Raw genomic sequence first — 16125 nt, forward strand, 5'->3', positions numbered from 1 at the left:
TGTCTTGGCTTTCGGTGCTCTCAGCTCTGTCTGAGGGGTCTGGGGCTCTGGGAGGCCTGCACCACGACTATTGCCACCCTCTCTGGGTTGTTCCCTGTGGGCCCCCAACCCTCCATGAAGTCATTCCGAATGCTTCAGCCTCTTGGCTGGCTTCCAGGAAGCACAGGAGCGCTCCAGGTCCGTGCCGAACATGGTGTGAGACAGGCGGGGAAGGGAGGGGAAGTTGCTACCGAGGGAGGCCCGAGGCAGGTGGACTCGGAGAGAGGACCCTCAGGGAAGCTCTGGGGAAGCGCTCCTTCCAGTGGCCAGCTGCGCCTTCGAAGACACAGGTGTCATATGGGCGTGGCTGCCACGGCTGCGGGCAGTGGCAGGGACAGCCAGCATGGCCTGGCAGATCTCTCAGGGTAGGGTCACCCAAGCTGCCTGGCTCCTGCAAGCCGCCTGCCTGTGACCTGACGAAGGCCGCCTTCGGGATGTCACCGGGCTCAGTGATTGCGTTCCCCTTCCCGTCTAATCCTCAGGCTGACTCTACAAGGGGGTCTGCTGTCCCTGGGTCGGGGTGATGGCTCCAAGGCTCAGGTAGCCACAGAGGTAGCAGGTGGCTGAGCTCCAAAGCCAGCTCGCTGCCCCGCTGGCTGGACCTCTGTTCCTGCCTGAATCTACAGTTGGCAGGCTTGGCGTGCAGGAGTGCAGGCCAGTGACTGTGCACGTGCAGCGCTGAGTAGAGTTACACTGTTCCTGCTGGGGTGCATTAGGACCCAAGAGGCCCCAAGCACAGGCCCAGACTCACATTTAGAATGCACTCCATCTCCACCTTTATTTACAATGGATCGATTTGCAGCAGCTCTTCTCAATACATCCTTATCACGGGGAGGGGCCCCTGTTGCCAGGTGGCTTAGGCATGGGGCCCGAGCCTTTGCCAAGGATAAAGTGCAGCTTGGCCGTCCTAGACTCCACCGGAGCTCAGGGCTCTCGGCCCTGTGGTTGCCAGACGGCAAACAGCTGGGGTTCTACAGTCTCCTTTCCCTTTTTTGGTCTGTTTCCCTGGGACCTGTGTATTTTTTTCTTCCATCTATTGACTTAACATTCTTGATATCTATTTACTAACTAACACGGATACTCCTCTCCCATCCATTAGAATAAGTCCCCTTTGGATCAATGTCACGTCCCTAGTACTGAGGACAAGCGCTTGTCTTTGCTTCCAAAGAAAATAAGCGCCACAGTCTTAGATGCTTGTGGCTCATGAGAATAGCTACTATTTTCTGAACACTTATGAATTTTATACATTCTCCTTCACCCTTGCCATGGCCCTCAGGGACAGGTACTGGGTGTTACCTGAACCTTGCAGATGAGGCCTCCAGAACTGCAGGGGTTATCTAAGTGGCTGAGCAGCCTGGATTTGGCAGCTCTGTCTTATTCCAGAACTTGGCTCCTGACTAAAATACCTGCGTCCGAATGAATTTCAGTACAAAATGACAGCACGTGCAGGTCAGGCTGGGAGAGGCTCAATTTATGTGACATCAATCTCAGAGAAGTAGACGAGCAGGGGCTCCAAAAGTTGATTGTCTCAGGGGTGATTCCCAAGATGGTGTGTCCTCATCACAGGCTCTGCTGCTGTCTCATCTGACCTCACCAGGAGGTCACAGCCTGGGCCCCAGCTCCAGGTGGGCAGGCCCAACAGGGAAGGAAGACAGGGGATCCTGTGAATCTGGGGCGTGTGGAGAAGTCTAACCAAAGCCATTCACCAGAGGCAGGAGATGAGAGAAGGAGTGGACACGGTGCCCTCTCCAGAGTGCCAAGGGCTGCCAGGGGGCAGAGAGCACAGTGGGGCTCCCGAGACCTGAACCAGGGCCAGTGGGAGTCAGGTTTGGGCTTTTCTGGAAGAGGACGATATCTGTCAATCATTGGTGTCTCATGACCATGCTTTGAAGTAGTGAACTCCCTGTGGCTGGAAGTGTGCAAGAGATATCAAGCAGAGACGTCACAGAGAGGATTCCTACTCGGGGTGAGTGGTGGGCCCAGGCAATGCTTCCAGTTCTGAAACTCTGCAGCTTAGTCCCCCTAAGTTGAGGCTGCCTGAGGGAGCAGTAAGAGCAGGTGTAAATTTAAAGTCATTTACTGGCAGATTGATGAATTAAATGCAATCTGAAACCATAAATGCCAAAAGAGAATACTGGCATATGGTTACTGGTTTCAAAAAATTTCCCAGCATAGGAACAAATGGAAGAAACTGTAAAGAAAATGATGGGAATATTTTGTTACCCGCATACTTTAATCTTTCACACATACACATAACCAGGCAGACCGGCCTGGGTTTCTTTGCCAGGTATTTCTTGCTGCCCTTTCCCTCCAGGCTTTGGGGCAGGCAGATTTCAGAAATAACAAGAAAGGAGTCAAAATCTGGCCTTGAGGTTATTCTTACGCATTAAGTGGATATCACCTTGTTATTCAAGGTGTAATGGAGAGACTGGAGGGAACTGCCTTAAAATGTAGAGCTGTGTTCCAGTAGCCACGTTTCTTAAGGATGATTGAAGAATGATATAGCTGTCACAATGTGACTGTGTGATTGTGAAAACCTTGTGTCTGATGCTCCTTTTATCTACCTTGTCAACAGATGAGTAGAACATATGGATTAAAAATAAATAATAAGGGAGCAAATGTAAAAATAAATTTAGTTTGAAATGCTAGTGATCAATGAAAGCGAGGGGTAGGGGATATGGTATGTATAATCTTTTTTTTCTGTTTTCGTTTTATTTCTTTTTCTGAATTGATGCAAATTGTTCTAAGAAATGATGAATATGCAACTATGTGATGATATTGAGAATTACTGATTATATTTGTAGAGTGGAATGATCATATGTTAATGTTTTTGTTTGTTGTTAATTTTTTTAATTAATAAATAAATTTAAAAAAAATCTGGCTTTGAGTTGCAAAAAAAGCTCAGGACACAGCCAATTGGTCTGGGGAAAAAATGCACATTCAGCCTCTACCTTCTCCCACCTCCAACCTACAAGAGACTCTTGGGTTGGAGAAAGAAGGGAGTGGAGGAGAAACAAGTAAGTTAGTTTCCTGGAGGGGAGTGGGGACATGCGAACCTCCAGATGAACCCTGGAAGCAGAGGCATCCTGAGCTGACTATCTGAGCAGGACCCAGAAAAGGAGCAAAAACCTAGAGACTCCCTCGGTCCTGGTGGGTCCAGGAAGGATTGCATGGTGAGTCTAGGCAGATGGGCCCCAAGCACTCCACCAGCCATGGGGTGGCTTAGGGAGCCATAAGCAGACTTTCTGGAAAGGGGAGGTGGGACAAGAGGGCTCAGAAGTGACCCAGCAAGATTAGGAGGTTTTGTGGCGGGGCCAAGGAGATGGTGGTAGGGCCTGAGTAAATGGACAGCCAGAGGCCAGATGGAAACAAGGACCTCTGTAGATACCAGGGCACAGACAAGGACAGCTCTGACAGATGCCCCTTCTGCCATCTTGGCATTCCTCCAGGAACTTAGAGGCTACCCTGTGGAAAGGACAGGGAAGGGCCTTTCCCAAAATGACTAAGGTTATATCCGCCATTCGGCCAAAATGAGAGCTTGAAAAAGAAATTAAGTTTAGTTACAGAAAAATACGTCTAGCTATGTTTCTTGCATACTTGTTTTTGTGGGCCAGAATTCATAGGCATTATATGGCTAAAAGGCTTTCAACCAACCAGGGATAATATCTGTGAAATATGTATAACTTTGATACAAAAAATTGTTCACTAAAACTAATAAGAAAAACATTAATAGCCCAATACAAAATGCACAGAGGAAAGGATCAGGCAGTTGACAAAATGAAAAATATAAATGGCCAATAATCATAAGAAAAAAATGTTCAAACTCACTGGAAGTTAAAGAAATGCCCATAAAAGGGGGGTATCATTTTATCACCATTAGCCTCATATGTTGGTCTACAGGCTGGTTTGAAGCTATTATGTACCCCAGAAAAGCCATGTCCTTTAATCCTCATTCAGTATTGCTGGGTGGGATCTTTTTGATTGTTTCCATAGATATGTGTCCTGCCCAATTGTGGGTGGTAACTTTTGATTAGGTGGTTTCCATGGAGATGTGTCTCCACCCATTCAAGGTGGAGTTGCTTACCAGAGCCCTTTAAGAGGGAACCATTTTGACAGAAATCCCAGAATAAGCTGAGAATCAGCATCAAGGGATTGAGAAAAACTCTAGAATGAGCTGAGACCCAGCATCAAGGAATTGAGAAAACCTTCTCAACCAAAAGGGGGAAGAGTGAAATAAGACAAAGTGTCAATGGCTGAGAGATTCCAAACAGAGTCGAGAGGTTATCCTGGAGGTTATTCTTACGCATTAAGTAGATATCACCTTGTTATCCAAGATGTAATGGAGAGGCTGGAGGGAACTGCCTCAAAATGTAGAGCTGTGTCCCAGTAGCCATGTCTCTTGAGGATGATTGTATAATGATATAGCTTTCACAATGTGACTGTGTGATTGTGAAAACCTTGTGTCTGATGCTTCTTTTATCTACCTTATCAACAGATGAGTAAAACATATGGAATAAAAATAAATAATGGGGGAACAAATGTTAAAATAGATTTAGTTTGAAATGCTGGTGATCAATGAAAGGGATCAGTAAGGGGTATGGCCTGTAAATTTTTTTTTTCTGTTTGTTATATTTTTCTGTTGTCTTTTTATTTCTTTTTCTGAATTGATACTAATGTTCTGGGAAATGATCGTGATGATGAATATGCAACTATGTGATGATATTGTGAATTGCTAAGTGTATGTGTTGGGAATGTTTGTTTCCTGTAATTTTTTTTAATTAATAAAAAAAAAAAAAGAGGGAACCATTTTGGAAAAAGCTTCAGAACCGACAGACCCCACACAGCCAGAGACCTGTGGTAACAAATGCTCCTGAGGAAGCCATTGAAGAAGCCTGCAGAGAAAGCTGGCAGTCGTTACCATGTACCTTCCCAGCTGAGAGAGAAACCCCCAAAATCATTGGTCTTTTTGAACCAAGGTATCTGTTCCTGGATGCCTTAGTTTGGACATTTTTATAGGCTTGCCTTAATTTGGACATTTTCATGGCTTAGAACTGCAAACTTACAACTTAACGGATTCCCTTTTTAAAAAGCTGTTCTGCTTCTGTTATATAGCATTTGGCAGCTTTAAAAAACTACAACAGTTCATCAGCCACCCCCACAGCGCCTTATGCTTTCTTCGTTTTCCTTCATGTCCCAAGGCTCCCTTGCACCTGTCCCAGTGTGGCAGGCATGAGAAGGTGTCCCGCACATCTCTGCCAGCCAGGAGTGGGATGGGCCTGGCCCAGGAGGTGCCATCTGAATCTATCACTGCGTTTGCACCTGGACTGTGCTGCTGGCATAGTCAGGTATGCTGAGGGATGCTGAGGCAGTGTTCTTCCTGGGAGACCCAGGGCCCTTCCCCAATGGGATGCCCATGATGCTTCCACCATCCAACCTCTCTCTCTCTCACACCCCCACCCTCCCTCCATCCCTCTGTTCCTCCTTTTTTCCAAATCCTTCCTTTCCTCTCTCCTTCACTGGAGGGCAGACTGGATTCAACGTGACAGCTCACCCTGCTTGCCCCTTCTCCTGCCCCATTTCCTTTCAGAGCTCTTTCCCCTAATACATTTCTTCCACATTTAATCTCATCTTGCTGTCCACTTCTTGGAGGACTTGGACTAACACCGGTCCATGGTTTCCCCTCTGCACAGGCTGGGTTCTCACCTAGTATGTCCACTGCTAGCCAGAAGGCACATCATCCTTCTGGGAATGGTGACCAGGCCTCACAGAGGTGGACATACATGCAAGATTACGATATTAATAGCAGCTCTGATTCTGCTCTGCCCGTGGGCCCTGGGCCTGGCAGCCACCGCAGCCTCACTCCTCTGCCATGTATTCTGCCCTCCCCAGGAGTGATTCACGTGTTCCCCCAAGATGCTCCGGCCCTCTGAGGGCTGGCTTAGTTTTCCTGTGTCCCCAGTAACATCTCAGGGCTCTGGACAGGTGTCTGGGAAGACCTCCCTCTTACTCGCCTGTGGCCCAAAATTGAGATTTTAGTGGAACAGCGCTTTCCTTTCTTTTCATACTTGTGACCTCTCGAACCCCTATAGGACGTGGTCATGAGCCCAGTAGAAGGAGAGTGGGAGGCCAGTCCCTTTACAGGCAGGAGAACGAATTCAGCAATGACCTTCCCTCTGAAGACAAAGCTGTGTTACCAGACCCAAGGTGGCCTCCGGTACCCCCCCAGGAGGCTCCTCAGCCCCCACGAGGAGGCCTTCAGTGGGCCAGGCCTGTGAGTGCAAGGGGCAGACCCAAGCACGATCAAATCCCACACTGCTCAAACTGCAGATCCACGTCACAGCTTTAGTGTTCTGCGTGGACGTAGGCATAGCGTGCATGCTGGAGTCTCCTGCCTTTTTTTTTTTTTTGTACGCTGTATGGTGGGATCACAGCTCATTCTTTTCCCATGTGAATATCCCCTTATTGCAGCCCCATTTGTTGAATTTCTGTTGCTTGGTGTTTTTGCTTGCTTGTTTGCTTGTTTGGGGAAGTTCATGGGGCAGGAATTGAACCTGGGTCTCCCACATGGCAGGTGAGAATTCTACCACTGAACCACCCTCGCAGCCCCGGAACCTCCTACTTTTGACTGAAGCAGTTGTTGTGAGATGGGCGCTTGTCAGGTCCTTAGCCTGCCGCAGGCGTGCAGCCACTAGCAGTGCGGTTGTTTTTATTTCCGTCACTGCTGTTCCTCCGAGAGTTCCCTCACGGTGGACACCGGGTCTGGATCACTGCCCTCCCGGTATCGTGCGGGGCACAGAGTGGACGCTCATGCGGAATGCGATTTTGGACAATTGAAGGCTTCTGACTGAGTCACCCGGGGCTACCACGTCCCCACGGAACAGCGAGGGGTGGGGTAAGCAGGCGCCTTGGGACTTAGACACCAGGCGCATTTCCGACCTGAGGCCCTGGGGCTGCTGTTAGAGAATGGGAGAGGGAGTTTGGCCTCGGCTGGCACCTGTTCTGGAGAAACACCCACACAACCAGGAGGGTGCTGGACCAAGACTTCACTAACTGGATAAACTGCCTGCCACAGTTCAAGGTTTCCAGGCGGAAAGGAGCACGGGCAGGCCCCAAGAGGACAACTGGGTTATCAGCACGCACCTCCCCAAGGTCTCATCTCCACTCCCTCCTCAGCCTCTGCCCCCCAGCCTCCACCCTCCTCACACCCCCCCACCGAGACCCTTCTCATCAGGGCCCCAGCCGGCTCCTCATTGTTCCCTGCACAGGCCAGCATCTACGCAGCCCCTGGCGCCCCGTCTACACTGCCCCGCCCCTGCGCCTCTCCAAAGGCTGCGTGCGCTTGGCCTCCCCAACCCTACACTGCCAGGGCCTGTGGTCCAGCTCCCCCCCCAGGTTCCCATGCCAGCAACAGCACTGCCACCACCCAGGGGCCCGGGCTCCAAGCTGGGTGTCACCCCCTGGCCTATCCTCACCTAACTTCCTCCCACCCATCCGTTCATTCACCAAACCTTTATGGAGCACGTACTACGTGTCAAGCTTTGTACCAGACTCAAGTACATACCGAGGAGCAGGAAAGGCTTGATTCCTGCCCTCAGGAAGCTCACAGTAAAGCAAAGGAGAAACAGCAAATTACTAATTACAGGTGGAGCCACACAGTTCAGATCTTAATAACCCTGTGCATTAAATAGTTGAAGCAGCATGCCGAGTGCTTCACTTTCATTCACTCATTGAAGCCCCACGATAACCCTGCAAGGAGGGGATTATTATATTAGCTGCACTTTACAGGTGCGCGAGGCCCCGGGCTCAGTAGGCATCGGCAGGCACCAGCGCTGGGCTGAAGCTTCTCTCAGACCCACCTGGCCCCTCCCTTCTCCCACGGCACTGGGCGAGGTCACACTGCCATAGAGGTGTGACCGATGGGAAGCCCAGGCTGAGACAGAGTCGGGAAGGCAAGAAGCTGACTGGAGAAATTGTGCCTGAGAAATATTTAAAAAAAAAAAAAGGGGCAGAGGCTGGGCTGGCCAGGTTGAAATGCAAACTTGACAAAATCTTGTCTGGATCAGTGGGGGCTCAGAGCACAGGATGCTGCAGAGCAAGCCTGCACTGGGCTCACATCGCCAGGCTCAGTTCCCGCCGTGGCAAGTGTGACCTGGGCTGGAAAGCCGAGGCGGGTCCTGCTAACTGCACTCCCTGCTGTTTAACTATGAATTCTGTCCTGCCAGGGGGGTTCCAGTGGTGCCCTCCATAATTGCCGGCTTGATGATCAGAACAGCCTGTTCTGGTCCCCTCTTTCCAGGTGCATCCCCCTGTCTAAATTCTGTGCCTGGAGCAGCAGTTCTAAAACATGTCTCTCCCTGCAAAATCCATGGGTAATTCCCCATCTCCGATTGGATAAGGAGTTGATTTTTTTTTTTTTTTTTTTTTAGGATTTTCCTCTTTTTTAAAAAATATTTTTATCGACAAATCTTCACACACATATATTCCATACATGGTGTGCAATCAGTGGCTCACAATATCATCACATAGTTGTGTATTCATCACCATCATCATTTTTTAGAACATTTGCAACACTCCAACAAAAGAAATAAAGAAGAAAAAAGAAAAAACTCAAACATACTATACCCCTTACCCTTCCCTCTCATTGACCACGAGTATTTCCATGTATCCATTTACTTTACCCTTTGTCCCTGCTATTATTTATTTATTTATTTAGCCTGGGCAGGCACCAGGAACCAAGCCCTGGTCACCGGCGTGGCAGGCAAAAACTGCCTGCTGAGCCACCGTGGCACAGCCCTTAATATTTATTTTTATCCATCTGTCCATACCCTGCATAAAAGGAGCATCTGATACAAAGTTGTCACAATACATAGTCACATTGTAAAAGTTATATCATCATACAATTGTCTTGAAAAATCAAAGCTACTGGAACACAAGCTCAGCAGTTTCAGGTACTTCCCTTTAGCCCCTGCAATACACCATAAACTAAAAAGGGATATCTACATAATGCATAAGAATAACCTCCAGGATAACCTCTTGACCCTGTTTGAAATCTCTCAGCCACTGAGACTTTATTTTGTTTCATTTCTCTCTTCCCTCTTTTGGTCAAGAAGGTTTTCTCAATCCCATGAAGCCGGGTCCCAGTTCATCCTGGGATTTTTGTCCCACATTGCCAAGGAGATTCACATTTCTTGGAGCAGGGATGGGGCAGTTAGTTCACCTGCCGAGTTGGCTTAGGCAGAGAGGCCACATCTGAGTAACAAAAGCGGTTCTTTGGGGGTGGCCACTGGCCTAATTTTAAGTAGGCTTAACTTATCCTTTGCAGAAACAAATTTCATAGGATTGAACCTCAAGATCGAGGGCTCGGCTTATTGATCTGGTTGTCCCCATTGCTTGCAAAAATATCAGAAATTCTCCAAATGCGGAAGTTGAATATTTCCTCCTTTTTCCCCAATCCCTCAAGGGGACTTTGCAAATACTTCTTTATTCACTGCCCAAATGACTCTGGAACATATTGGGGCACCACACTAACCTGGACAGACCAACAAAATCTCACGCCCTGGTCAAGATTCCATGTGCTTATGGTGTTCAGCTGCACTGGAAATACAAGTTAAATTAGGAAATGCACTACCCAAAATATAAATGTTGCACCAAATAAACATCTCTCCCTTGGGTATCACACAGAAGTTGAAAATTTAAAATACGGATGATGTCATCCTTTATCCTGTATCCTGATTTACCTTAGTCCTGTCCAGATCAGCTTCATTCATATCTCTATTCAATGACTGATCCCTTTTCCAACCTTTAAAAACAGTTCCTGGATGGGGTACTGCCGACTTCCATAGTTTCAGAGCTCTAACTCTGAGTCTCAAGTGGCTCATAAATACCCAAAGTTTCTGGGAACGAGCAGATTATGTACAAACAGAGGAGGTGATTCTTGAGCTGGTTGTTGATGTCCTCCATCATGTGACACCCTCTCACTGCCATGCTGACCCTTTAGGGGTGTGGGCTCTGAAGTCCGACCTCTTGGCCCAAGCCCGGGCTCCCCACCTGTGGCCTGGGCGGCCTTGGGGAAGTCACCAGTGCAGTCCCAGGAAAGCTTCCATGAGGCGCAAATAAGATGCTGCAGGCAAAGTGCTTAACTCAAGGCCTGGCACAGAGAAAGGGCACAAACGGTCCTTCCTTTCAGCTCAGACCTGCCCCTCTGTCAGCACAGTCTCTGCGCCCATGGGGGCCTATTTTCAGGCCAGAGGGACTTTTTCCCTCCCAAGTTCTGGAAGTTGAGTGAGAGGGGCTCTCTCACCTGAGCTCTGGGGAAGGGGTGGGGTAGGGGAGAGGGAGGGCTCTGTGTGACTGGTAAGTTGGGTCTGGCCAGGGTCCATGTGTCTGGGGCCTGAGGGGCCTCTGTGGTTCTCGAGCCCACTCCAGTCCTCTCTGGCACTGCAGGGGGACGGCCACTCCATTCTGCTCCCACCCCCACGCTGCTGTGTAATAAGGAGGCCTTGTTTGCAGAGGCCCCCCCGTCCCGCCTGGCGCCAGCCTACCCCCCGCCCCCCGCCCCCAGCAGAGCCTTTCTGCAGGACTGTCCCCACAAGCCATGGCCTCCAACAAAGGGCCAGTGTCCTCAGAAGGGCAGGTGCTGCCCAGGCAGGACGGCAGCCAGGCCCGCTGGGGCATTCGGGGTAGTCAGACCACAGACGGCTGACCCGAGCCTGGCTGGGGCTGGGGACAGGGCCGTTGGGCTCTGGTGTTTTTGTTGGTTTTGAGCCACCGTCCCAAGGAAAGAGTTCAAGGTGAGGGAGGAAGAGGTTCTGGCTGGGGAGCTGAGGTGCATTTGCCAAGTTGATGGCTAAAGATCAGCAGGGGGGCTTCCTGAGAGGGGTGCAGGCCCTCTGCCCTCCCCACTCCTGGCCCCAGCCTGATCCGAGAGCCAGAAGCAGAGAGCCAGCGTGCAGCTCCCTTTTTAAGCCCAGGAAGCAGAACACCCTTTGGCCCAGCAGCTTGAGTTCCCGTTCCCTCTCAGCCCTGAGTCCCACCCCCACACCTCTTTCCTGCCAGCCTGTTGATGACCATATTCTCCTGCAATCGAGTCACCCAACAGTCCCACAGCTTCAGCCTTCAGTAGCCTCAGCTGCACAGCTGGTCAGCTCCAGGAGGGGTGTACACTCAGCATGGGGCCCCTACTGGGGGACCCTTCTCAGAGAACGGGCTGGTCCCAATCAGGATGGAAGCTGGTGGTGGGCCGGAGCTGACGGCTGTCTCAGGCTACATCACTAAAGGCTGAATATCCAGAATGAAGGAGGGGAGAATCACCTTTGTCCTTTAGTAGCTCTGACCTGTAGGAACTGGACTATTTCTACATATATTAGAAGGAGTGTCACCGAATAAGGATAAAGGAATGGGAGTTTCAGAGACTAGAGAGTGAAAGCCACAGATTTTAGAACAATGAGGATGGATGGAAATCTGTCAAGGGTTTTGTGTATATTGTATCTTTCCTTACCATCCATAAGCTCCATGGGGGGGTACGGTTATATCCTATCCATCTCAATAGTCCCTCCACCATTTCAGTCTCTTATACCTGCCATTGCACAGCTCACAGTGGCAGCCATTGGCTAGGTCAATGGGTAGGTGAACAGATAAGTCAATGGATGATGGTACAGATGGATGGGTGGGAATATCGGTGGGTAAACTGATGGACAGGTGAATTCATTTCGGGGATGGTGAGTAAATGACTGGCTGAATCTTGCACTGGGAGGGATGCCAGAATGGAAGCTGGCATGACCCTTAAGCAGCGCAAATCTTAGGCTCTTCAAAGATTTCTTACAGGTCACAAAAGCCCTCAACGTAAGAGAAAAGACGGATAACTGATATATCATTAAAGTTTGTAACGTCTGCTCATCAAAAATCATCAATAAGGAAATGAAATGGTGAACCACAAACTAGGAGGAGAGATTCACAATACGTGAGTCTGATAAAGGTCTCATACCCAGTATATATAAAGAGGAGTTCTATAAATCAAAAAGAAAAGGTAAACAGACCAATCAAAAGTGGGCCAAAGGCTCAAACAGGCATTTCATAAGGAAGGGGATCCCAATGACCGTGGACATATGAAAAGTTCCCGGCATCCTTATTCGCCAGCGAAAAGCAAATCAAAGCCCCAGTAAGCTCCCGCATGGACTCACTGGGACAGCAAAAATCGAAGACTGACTCAAGGGTTGATGAGCATGTGGTGAAACTGAAACTTTCAGACATTGCTAGTGGTCGTTTAATTTGGGACAATCACTATAGAAAACTGTTCAACAGCATCCACCAAAGCTAAAAATATGCCTACCTTGGACTTAGGAATTCTACTCTGAGGCACATAGCCAAGAGAAATGAGTGTATATGTCCATATACATAGTCATTTTAATTTTTATGACAGCCCACAACTGGAACAACACAAAGGCACATCAACAGTAAAACGGACAAATACATATGGCATAGCCATGCCATGGAATACTACATAGCAGTGAAAAAGAAGAAACTTTGGATATATACAACATGGATAAATCTCAGAGACATTATATTGAGGGGGAAAACAGGAGCATATTTTTTATGATTCCATCTATAGAAAGCTCAAGAAAAGGTCAAACTAAATTATGATGAGCGAAGTCAGAATAATGCTTGCCTTGGGGGAGTGGTGGTGGCTGGGAGGGAGTACAAGGAGCCTTCTGGGGTGCTGGGAATGTGTAGCTGTTGATCTGGGTGCTGGTTACCAGGTGTGTGAGTGTGTAAAAATCCATCAAACTCTACATTGGTGATCTTGGCATTCATGTATTTTTATGCTATTACTCAATAAAACATTAAATCAGAAAACAAAACACCCATAAGAAAGAATTCGGATTCTGGCATGGGAAGTGAGGAAAAAGGGAGAGAACAAAGGGCTTTCAGAGAAGCATAGTTCCCTGGACTCAGTGTAAAACATGGCAGAGGAATGTTTTGTTTTCAGAAAAGGCAGGGGACGGGACCAGATGGCTGGGTGCTCATACAGGGAAGTCCGCTGGGGGGGGGGGGGCAGATGATGACAGGGTGACGTGTGCCTGGTCTGCCCCAGGCCACTGCTCACCTCACCTGTGAGGGCAGGTAGAGGGGACCAGCATGGAGCCTCTATGACCCCCGCCCCACTGGGCTGTATTCTAAGGGAAGAGGGTTTCTTCGGAGGAGCTCCGGGCCCCTGCACCCACGTGGGGGCTCAGGGAAGGGAGTTCTGTGTTGGTAGTGTCCAGCCACCAAGCTGAAATGAGAGGTCCACGGGAGCAGGTGGGAGAAAGCCAGCCGGCCCTCTCGGGGCCTCAGTCTTGTCCTCTGAGACATGGGGAGGTTGAGCCACGCCTCCCGGGTTCTGCTGATTCCCTGGGCAACCCAAAACACCTGTGAGCGGAGGTGGCTTGTCCCCTCTCCGCCCCCACCCCTGCTCCTCCAACACAGCAACCACATCTGGAAAGCCTGAGGGCTCCACTCCGCTGACCTCACCGAGCTGAAGTCATCTGTGCTTCTTCCCCCCTGAGTCAGGGGACGTCACAAGGTGCTGGCACAGGTGACACAGGTGACCATCAGCCAGGGCAGGGCTGCCTTCACTGGGAAGTGGGGTGCCTGGGGCTGGAGCAGGAAGCCCGAGGACGGAGGGGGAAGAGGGTATGGGCTGACCTGACTCAGGTGAAGGAAAGAGCCCGATGAGTCACCCCCTCCTTCTCCCTCTCCCATCCTGCCCTGCCCACTCCACCTCCTTGACGTCCCCCTCCTCTTCGCCCCAGGCCTCAGACCCCCACACTTGCAGGCAGTTAGGAGGGCCTGACATCGTCCTCCAGCCCCGGCTCCTCGGTTCACCCTTCTCAGTGCTTCCAGCGGGAGTTTTTGCTTTTCCTTTGTCGCGTCTGATGAATATTGGGAAATTTATGTCCCCGTGCATCTCACACCCCAGTTGAGGCAGAGGACATTCCCATCACCCCAGGAAGTCCCCTTGTACCCCCTTTCAATCCCCCTCCTCCCACCCAAAACAGCTGCGCTTCTGACTTCCACCCCCAGAGGTGAGTTTTGCAGGCTCTTGGATTTCATATAAAATCAAATTATGTAGTAATTACACAGCACATACTCCTTATGTCTGGCTTCTTTCACGCAACATAATGTTTTTCAGATTCATCCATCTTTTGTGACTTTTATTATTGAATAAGATTTCATTTTGTCGACATAGCCTCATTTGTTTATCCGGTCTCCCGTTGATGGACAGCGATGATGTTTTTGACTTTTTACTGTAATGAATAACGTTGCTATGACCATTCATGCACGAATACTTTTCATTTTTCCTGGATAAATGCCTTTGAGGTGACTCGCTGCTGGTATGTTTAGATGTATGTTTATAAGAAACCATCAAACTGTTTTCCAAAATGTTTATTACATTACAAACTACCCCCAGTGATGTATGAAAGCCCGTTTGCTCCACGGATTAGGTTTCTCCAGAGGAACAGACCCAACAGTCTAGATATGTATGTAAATATTATGAGATTTATTATAGGGCTTGGCTTACATGATCGGGGGACTGGCAAGTCCGAATTCTACAGGACAGGACAAAAGGTGGGCTCTCTGATGGAGGTTCTGATGAATGCCCCTGGAGAAGCTGGTTGGCTGAATAGAGATAGAAACTCTTCTTTCCAGCTGCAAAATCTTTAGCTGTCCTTTGGATGAGACTTCTCTCACTGCTGAAGGTAATCTCTTCTAACAACTGTAGATGACCAGCCATAGGTGCAATCAAATGAATGGTGATTTAAATGCTTGACACATCCTCACAATGACAGTCAGCCCATTGCTTGCTTGAACGAACAACTGGACACCATAATCTGGCCAACTTGGCACATCACACTCCATATCCACACCAACTTTTGGTATCATCTGTCTGGTTGTTTTACCACCAGAGGAACTTTTTAAATACTTTTTTCTTGGGGGGGAGGTGCATGGTCTGGGAAGAGGAGTTTTTAGAAAACACATCTAAACTCCTCAGATGTCCCTCAACTGATAAGTGGTTGAATAAAATGTGGTATATCCATACAATGGAGTATAATTTAGTAATAAAAAGAAATGATGCACTGATACATGCTACAACCTGAACCTCAAAATAGTATGCTAGTGAAAGAGGCCAGACACAGGGGACCACATATTGTACGATTCCATATGTGTAAAGCTCCAGAAGAGGTAAATCTTCAAAAACAGAAAGTAGATTATTGCTTGGCTAGAGCTGGGGTTGTGGGTGTGTGTGTGCATTTGTGTGTGGTGGGGGGGGGGATAGCTAACAGATACACAGTTTCTTTTCAGAGTAAAGAAAATGTTCTAAAATTACAACGGTGCTTGACTCTATGAATAAAATGAAAGTCAGAATTACACTTTAAATGTGTGACTTTTATGGGATATGAATTATTCTATCTCAGCAAAGCTGTCAAACACCTAATTAGCCAGCTGCCCTCAATGCCTCCCCAGTGCTGCCAGGGTAAAGCCCCAGATTCCCCGACCCGGATTCATCAACATCCCCTCACTCACTGTAGGCAGAGGGGACCTTTTGCCATTTCCAGATATAGTGTGAACCATCACACCTCTGAGGGTTTTCACATATTGCTCCTTCTTCCTGGAAAGATGTTCCACCTCATTACTGACTCATCCTTTGTGATCCAGCTCACCTGGCCCCTCTGGGAAGCCTCCCCTTCTCCCTCTTGTGTTCATTCATTCAGTCAGTCACTCAGCAAGCAATCGTCAGGCACTTGCTGTGTACCAGGCTCTGTTCTAGGCACCAGGGGTAACGCATCTGCTTGTCTGCCGCCCCTGCTGAGCTAGTGGGGAGCTGTGAAGAGATGAGAAGGCAGGGTACCCACTGCCCACGTGGCGCAACAAGGCCCTGGGAGGAGAATGGTTGGATTGCACAGGGTTCTCCGACTGTGGCGCTGGGGCAGGAAGCTGGCAGATTCTCTGTGCCTGCTCTGAAGGCTGAGGATGGGCGTCCCCACATCAGGAAGGTTCCAGGTCTCTCCCTCCAGGCATTGCCTAAGTTTCCATCATTCAGGCTAG

Source organism: Tamandua tetradactyla, chromosome 13, assembly GCF_023851605.1.
Source record: "Tamandua tetradactyla isolate mTamTet1 chromosome 13, mTamTet1.pri, whole genome shotgun sequence".
Lineage (NCBI taxonomy): Eukaryota > Metazoa > Chordata > Mammalia > Pilosa > Myrmecophagidae > Tamandua > Tamandua tetradactyla.